Source organism: Anopheles nili, chromosome 2, assembly GCF_943737925.1.
Source record: "Anopheles nili chromosome 2, idAnoNiliSN_F5_01, whole genome shotgun sequence".
Lineage (NCBI taxonomy): Eukaryota > Metazoa > Arthropoda > Insecta > Diptera > Culicidae > Anopheles > Anopheles nili.
In genome coordinates, this window is record NC_071291.1 from 40,251,417 (window position 1) to 40,258,586 (window position 7,170).

The window sequence follows — 7,170 nt, forward strand, 5'->3', positions numbered from 1 at the left end:
TTTTCCCTATCTTGAATGGTCTCACCGAGCGAAGGCGAATGGGAACCCGCCCAAGTAAGGGCTCTGCAGCCGTGCAATTGTGCAAATGGTGTGTCGTTCGTAGAATTTTGGAGATAAGTTAACGATTTTCCAAGTGCAGTGGAAAACATCAATGGTTTTTTTTTTCGGTTGCCAAGTGCGTTTTGTTCCAAGATTTGCCCGAGCACGAACGCCTCTTTAGCTCAGTGGTAGAGCGCTGGTCTCGTAAACCAGCGGTCGTGAGTTCAAACCTCACAGGAGGCACACACTTAATTCAATTCCTTCTGAAGGGAAGGAGGCTCTTTTTTAAAAGGCAGCTTGCTTATAGCTTCCTTTTTGGTTGATGTTTGTTTCCCTTTGTCCATCACCAACAGCCTCCACCTTTCATATACTTTTCTTTTGTCGCCTTCAACTGTCTCCACGTGAATTGCACCAAAACACAAGTGGAAGATGAATCGCCGGCGAGAGAGTAATGCTTTCATCTTCGTACCATCGACCACGGGGAAAACGCTAATGCCTTCTTCCACCCCTACTCCCCACCTCACCCCCCACCCACACCCTCCCCCACGGGAGCAACAGTTGTCGGTTAACACCCTCAATGGTGCGCGTCACGTGACGTTGGGAAGGAAAAACGTGGCGATTGACAATTACCGACCTGCGTTGTGTGTGTGTCTGTGTGTGGGTGTGTGTGAGCGTTCGGTCGATGGCGTTGGGACGAAATGGCGCACACAGCTTTGTGCCCTTTTTTCTTCACCCACCCTCCGGAAAACCCACGTAAAACGTGCCGCACGAGGCACGCCTGGGCCAAATGGTGAAGAATATTTCTAACTGGCGCGTTTCCCAGCTCGCCGGTGTAGGTGACATTTTCGCATTCGCGTTTCGTGTCGTCGATGAATTATTTAAAATGACAAAGTGCCATGGAAGAGGGCGGCCTACGAGAGCTTGCTTTCCCAAACGCCCACCGGCCGGCCGAGGGAATCGCTTTTAATTAAAGATAATTGATTTATATTCGCGCCATTCAAACGCTCGGGTCGTCCTTCCCATTTTGGGGCCTCGGGCCATTTCCGGGGTGCCCTTCGTCCTTGGCCGTCCTCGATTTACGCTCCGTCTCGAGGGCTTGGGACTTCCTTCCGCAGGTTCGAACACCACAAGCCGCCAATCGATCATCGACCAAGTGATGAGGAATTGAGCGAAGACCAAAAAAAAACCCGGCCAGCTCGAAGGTTCGTTTTTCTTCAACTCACGGGGCCACGTCTTTTTTTGCGCCGGTCTCGCTTCGAATGATAAATGAATTGCCTGCCTTCTGTGCCTTTGGCTCGAGGTTCGAGACGCGGTTTTAAATGCAACCAACAACAGCCGAGACACGTCGTAATGGATCTCGAGCCGCGTGGAATGTGCTCGAAAAAGCCGTGAGCCGACAAAAAGTAAAACCGAAATAAATTTCGTGCCATGACGACGATGGCCCTTCAGAAGGCGGCCATAACAGCGGTTTGGATCACAAAATCTTTAGGGTTGGCAGAAAGCGAGAGATTGTTGAGCCTTTTTTTTTGAGCGATCGTTTGCAGAATCTCACGTACACCGTTTCTTGGGGCAATTGGGATTGTTCGCTTCACTCGCTTATCGAGTTGGGAGCATCTTGGGAGCGATAATCTTACCCGAACATGTACCTGGTTGGTGTGGTTTATCTTTTCCCTCGTCGTTTCCACCGAAACGTTGTGTTGTGATTCCATTTATTAAATTACTTCCACGTCAATGCACAATTTACAAATGCAAATAATACATTACTCGATCGAGCCGCTCGATCAGATTTCATCAACACAGTATCGGTTCCCGATCGTAAGCGACCCCAAAGCATAAATCCGCCTGACCCGAGGACCTTTTTTACAACACACGCAAGGTGCCTCAAGAAGCTCTAAGTTCGACCATCGATCGTCAGTTCGTCGGGCTATGGCACGCTGAGCACACACAAAGGTTCGCGGTGGCCCACGTGGGAAGCGAAAATGTCATCGATACAAAATTAATGCCACCCCGCTCGAGTACTCGAGGGACTCCAGCACGCAGGCCACTCGAAGACCTCGAAGACGTGAAACGGAGAAGCAGAAAAATCGTGCGCCTGTGTACATGTGCGATAATTAATCTGATTCATAAATCATGCTTTACACGCTGTATATTCATTAAGATAAATGATTCGTACGGTGAGCCGACTAGAGAGCCGGTCTAGAGTCTCGCAAACGGACACCTTCGGGGCCTCCATATGGGTGGAAATGCAATTGCACTGCGGCACAATTGCATCGTCAGGCGCATCGCCAGGGAAGCGAATGCAAGCGATGCAGACGAAAGTGCACGCGAACGCGAGTGAACACACACACAAGAGATGCAACCGAGAACCGAGCATGACCTCGATCAAAATGCAAATGCACCACCGGCGGTGCAACACGGCGTTGACAGCCGGAACTGTCGTCGTGCGCATGTATGTGTGGGGATGGGCAATCGGTGAATGAAATGCTAATGAATGATGCAAATGGACGATGGCAGCAGATTGTGCGCTGTACACGGCGAGATTGCCATTTTCAGCCACCATTCGAGATGGGAATGTGTGTTTCTTTCTTTCGTTTTTTTTTTCTTGTGCTGATTTTATTTCCCCTGTCTCGAAGGTGCGAGATTGCACGTCCTCGCGTTGGGGGTTGCGTTGAGCTGATTAACGGATTAACGCTTCGGTCCGGTTAGACGCTGGAATTGGGAGTTTCCATCCGGTTTCGGGTGAGATTTCCCTTTCAATCGGCCCCGGGAAAATCGCTCGAAAAGGCTAGTGACGTTTGTGCCATTGCAGGGGAAAATTCATCAACCCAGTGCCTTTTTTTGGTGGCATTTAAAGTCCACAACTCGCAAAACCTCAGACTCACCCCTACTCGAGCTCGAGCGCTAGAGCGGTGCGTTTGTTTGCGTAAAAATGGTCGAACGATCGCCGATCGTGGTCCTTTTGGGAAGAAGGGTAGGAAGGTCATCTCTCCCAACCCACCCTACCCTCGTCAAGTCCACAAGGCACCCAAAGGCCAGCCAGGACCACACAGCCAGCTGGTGGTGCTAATTATTTCGTGCCACACGGCGTTTGCCAAATAACAATCATTTTAGACACCGCGGTGTCGTTCCGGACCTCGGTGGGGGAGAGAGGTCGATGGGTGGAAGAGGCCAGGAAGGGGGGGGGGGGTTTGTAAGCCGTGGAGGGTCGAGTGTAAACGAGGTTAAGCAAACACCGAGTGACCAAACAAACATTTTAGCGCGAGCTCGCGTCGATCGATTCGCGACCTGGCGAAGTCGTGCTAAGTCCGCAAAGGGCTGAGAATGGGTCCTCCCGATGGGTGGATGGTGAAGGGGGGGGGGTGGGAGGAGGTTTCCCCACACCTCTATTGACGAATTGGACAATCGATTTTATTCCCCAACCTTTTACCCCATCGAAGCTGCAGCTCGTCCCCAGTTTCCATCGCGATTCCTTCGAAGCCGATCGCTCGTGAAAAACCCAGGGTGAGGGTCAGTGGGGAGGGGGGAGAAAAACACACGTGAAGGGAAAAGGAAGGAAAGGGGGGTGGCCAATGGCGGCACTGCGGTGCGGTGCGGTGTGGGGGGGTTCGAAGATAATCATCCTTTTCCGCTGGCGAGCGAAAGATAAATATTTACAAAAAACGGCCGTCGCCCAACCCCCGGCGGGCCCTTGCGCCCTTTACGAGCCGGAATTCGATCCGTTTGCGTCTTCGCAAACAAAAAGCCAACCCACTTCCGCCCACCTACCCTCCCGGGGGAATGCATCCTTTGGCCACGCACACGAAACAGGGAAAAACGGCGGGTTAACACGACGTCGGTTGTGCCGTTTTTTTTTCTTCCCCCAATTCTCTTTCTCGTCTCTTTTTTCCCTATCCCGAATCCACGTCTCGGCATGTTATTTACCCTTCTATGAAACTCGGTTCTCGGTTGCACGAGATTTGAAGCATTTGGGCTGCGTGCCTGTGTGTGTGTTTGCTTTTCTTTTTTCTTCTTTTCCCTTTTTCCGGCCGCTTGCGGGTTTTTTTGGCCGCGCCCGAAAAGATCCAAAATCAATAAATGAATGTTTAATGAGAGTTAAATTTTCAAATCGCCCATCCGTGCCGACGCTTTGTGTGTGCCCGCTTCCTTTTTCCGCATCCCCATCCGCGCCCGTTCGCCCCCATTTTCTCAAAAACGTTCGCTTGAGCTCGAAACTAAATATGCATTTTCCCGGCATTAAATATTTATGCAGCCGCCGCCACGATCCGGTTCACGAGCGATTCACCCGCGAGTTGGTTGGCGAGTTTTCCGGTGCATTTGCGATTGCAACTGCACCGGGCTGCCGGTCTGTTTACAACCCTGGGTGTGAGCGCTTCAGATCTAAATTCACACGATAACGCGCTTTTTCCTGCTCGTGGCTCGTGAGCGTCTTCATGGTACGGCTTTGGACGCTAAAACTCCCGCAGTTGGTTACGCACCACCGTTTATCTTTGGGGCCGTTTTGATTAAAATTACTTTCCGTGCCCGGTTCTGTCGCTGAGCCATAAAATTCGCCCATGGATGGATGGAAAAGATAAACCCTGGATCAGTGGGGGTTTTATTTTCGAGCCTACCGAATCGATTTGCGGCTGTTGCGAGGGCTTTTAGCGACTCATTTAGCGCTCTTTAAGCAACGCACCGTTTGAAGGCTTCACATGACCCCACGAAGGTGAACTTAACCTTGCGTTTTACGGCGCTTTTGGGCTTGTTTCGTCATTTAACACACGAACGCGCCTTAGGGAGAGCGATGATTACAATTTTTATACCCGTTTAAATTGTGTTAAATTATTCGACTCAAAGCTCGCTTCGCTGGTGGCTCTATTGCTTCACCACGATCAATTAACGAACGTTGCAGTTTGATGAACAGCAGCAGATAACGCCCGCGCAAGCGAATCCCTAAAGAACGCAGCTCGCATTCTCGCATGTGGCAACGTAAAATAATTCCACATAATTCATGCGCTCTGCCAACAACACCTACTAATTTATGCTCTCTCTCTCTCTCTCGCTCTCTTTCTTTTTCTCTCCCATTCTCTCTCACTCACTCACTCGGTAATGGCGTCTAGCAGGACCGAGCAACGCCTACTCCGTTCGAGCTGCCGGCCACGTTCAAGTATCCTAGGTGAGTAATGATGGGCCCGCCGGTTTCAGCTGTTATGTAAAATCGTCTACGAGCTGGCGGGAAACGTCGGGTATAATTTGCTCCTTCCGCAATCTCGCACAGGGCCCTATAATCAATTTCAGAAATTTAATGCCCACCCTCGGGAACGCGCGTGCGGGTGGTGGCGAAGCCGAGACCGCCGCACATTTCGCCTTCAATCAAGCGGCAATAAATGAAATGAAGCGACTCCTAAGGGGGGGGGGGGGGGGAAGAGAGGAGCTTACGCCCCCCCCCCCCCTTGCGAGAACGTTCTGGCCGCCGCCGCCGCCGCCGCTGGGAAACAATCACTTAAAACCGCAAAACTAAATTATCCTGACCGGCACGGTTCTTTGGGCCGCTCTGTTTGCCGGCTCTAATTGACTTCCTGCCACTCGTGTAGGGATGAAGAGGGTGAGGGAGTGTGGGGATGTGGAAGGAGGTGGGGTGGGAGTGTTACGATCTGAAGAGGGAAACGGATTGCACGCAATGAACGTGGTGGTTTTTTCAAAAATAAACCAACCCCTCCAAAAGGGGGTTGGTTGGAAAACAACAGCGAGATTTGGCGAGTGGCGAGTGGAAATAAATAAAACCCCATAAAACGGTCACAGCAAAATTCGAAAAGCGAACCCAATCGGAAGCATGTTTAATTCATGCTACGTGATTCATCATATGCATCTTCGGGCAGAGCGTGAACGAAATTTAAACGGCCGGTTTTTCCACGAACTGATCCACGGTTTCGTGGATCAGCCTTATTGCAGCACTATTCAGCAGCAATTGAGAGCCAAAAACAAAAGGGTGCTCTCTGTGGTCTCTGTGGTGCCCTTTACAACATAAGACACAGCACACAGGGCAGCCAGACATGCAAATTTGGTTCGATTCATTGCGCCTCTGTCAACGGCGAGCGAGCGTCACTTCCGAGGACCTTTCGAAGGATCTCGCGGTTTTGACAGGACTAGTGCGGCGAAGGATTTGCATTGTCTGCGAGAGACCGTCGGGTAAAATACGGTCTCGCTGCATAATGGGCTCGAAACCATCGCCCGAAACCCCCAGTGGAGGGCATTGTTTCGTCAAGCCGCATTCATTTGTCTGTCTGCGATGTCATGCGATCAATTTTATGCAACGATTCGGTGGCCGCTTCTCGTTGCACGTACAACAAATGGGCGCATTTTTTTCGAAGCGGAAAGCCCGCAGTGAGACTCATGGCTGTCTGCGATCTTGCTTTAAATTGACGGCGGGATTTTACACATTAAATCAGAGCATGCCATGTCTAGAGCAGTTTGCGTTAGGCAAAACAGAGCTAGCGTTCGAATTGAGGGCAAATTTAAAGCATTCTCGAGAATGCTATCACAGCACACCCATCCCGGATCGCCAGATTAAATGGATTTGCATGGCTCGAGTGTAAGCAACGAATCCGTGAATCCTATTAAAATATCATCACTAAGCTTCACGCAAGTTTGCCCGTCGAAATGGGGGTTGATGATAATAAAACCAGGTGATAATGAAACCAGAAATAGCTCCTGCACGCATCCACGAACACCTTGAGCACCGCATCACCCAAAAAGTGGGTGACGATCAATTTTCCATAACGCCATGTCACCCCTTTTTTGGGTTACGTCAAAAACGTTTGATTTTAAGATGCAATCTTTCGACATTTAGAGCAGCTAATATTCTTCAATACCAAATCTATGACCAAACAGAAATACGAATGAACGTAAAGAAAGCAAAAAATTCATCACAAACGCAGAACGTGAAGAATTAGAGCCGGGTGCAACCGTGGCTATGACATACGAGCAAGAAACGCTTGAATAGTGGCATTTTGTGCACTTTCCTGAAAAAACACTTGGCACGCAAAAGGTGTTAAGGGACCCAAAACTCACCCAAGCCCTCCCATATCAATTGATACCACGCGTGAGCTTCGTAAATCATGCGTCCGAAAATGCGACCGCGTGTGAATAAAT

The 7,170-nt window shown here is 50.3% G+C and overlaps 1 non-coding gene across 1 annotated transcript; it reads left to right on the forward strand.

Annotated features, from left to right (window-relative positions):
- The first annotated feature begins 210 nt into the window (after positions 1 to 210).
- On the forward strand, positions 211 to 282 carry Trnat-cgu (transfer RNA threonine (anticodon CGU)). The gene has a single exon. It is a non-coding gene; the product is annotated as a tRNA-Thr (tRNA).
- The last annotated feature ends 6,888 nt before the right edge of the window (positions 283 to 7,170 follow it).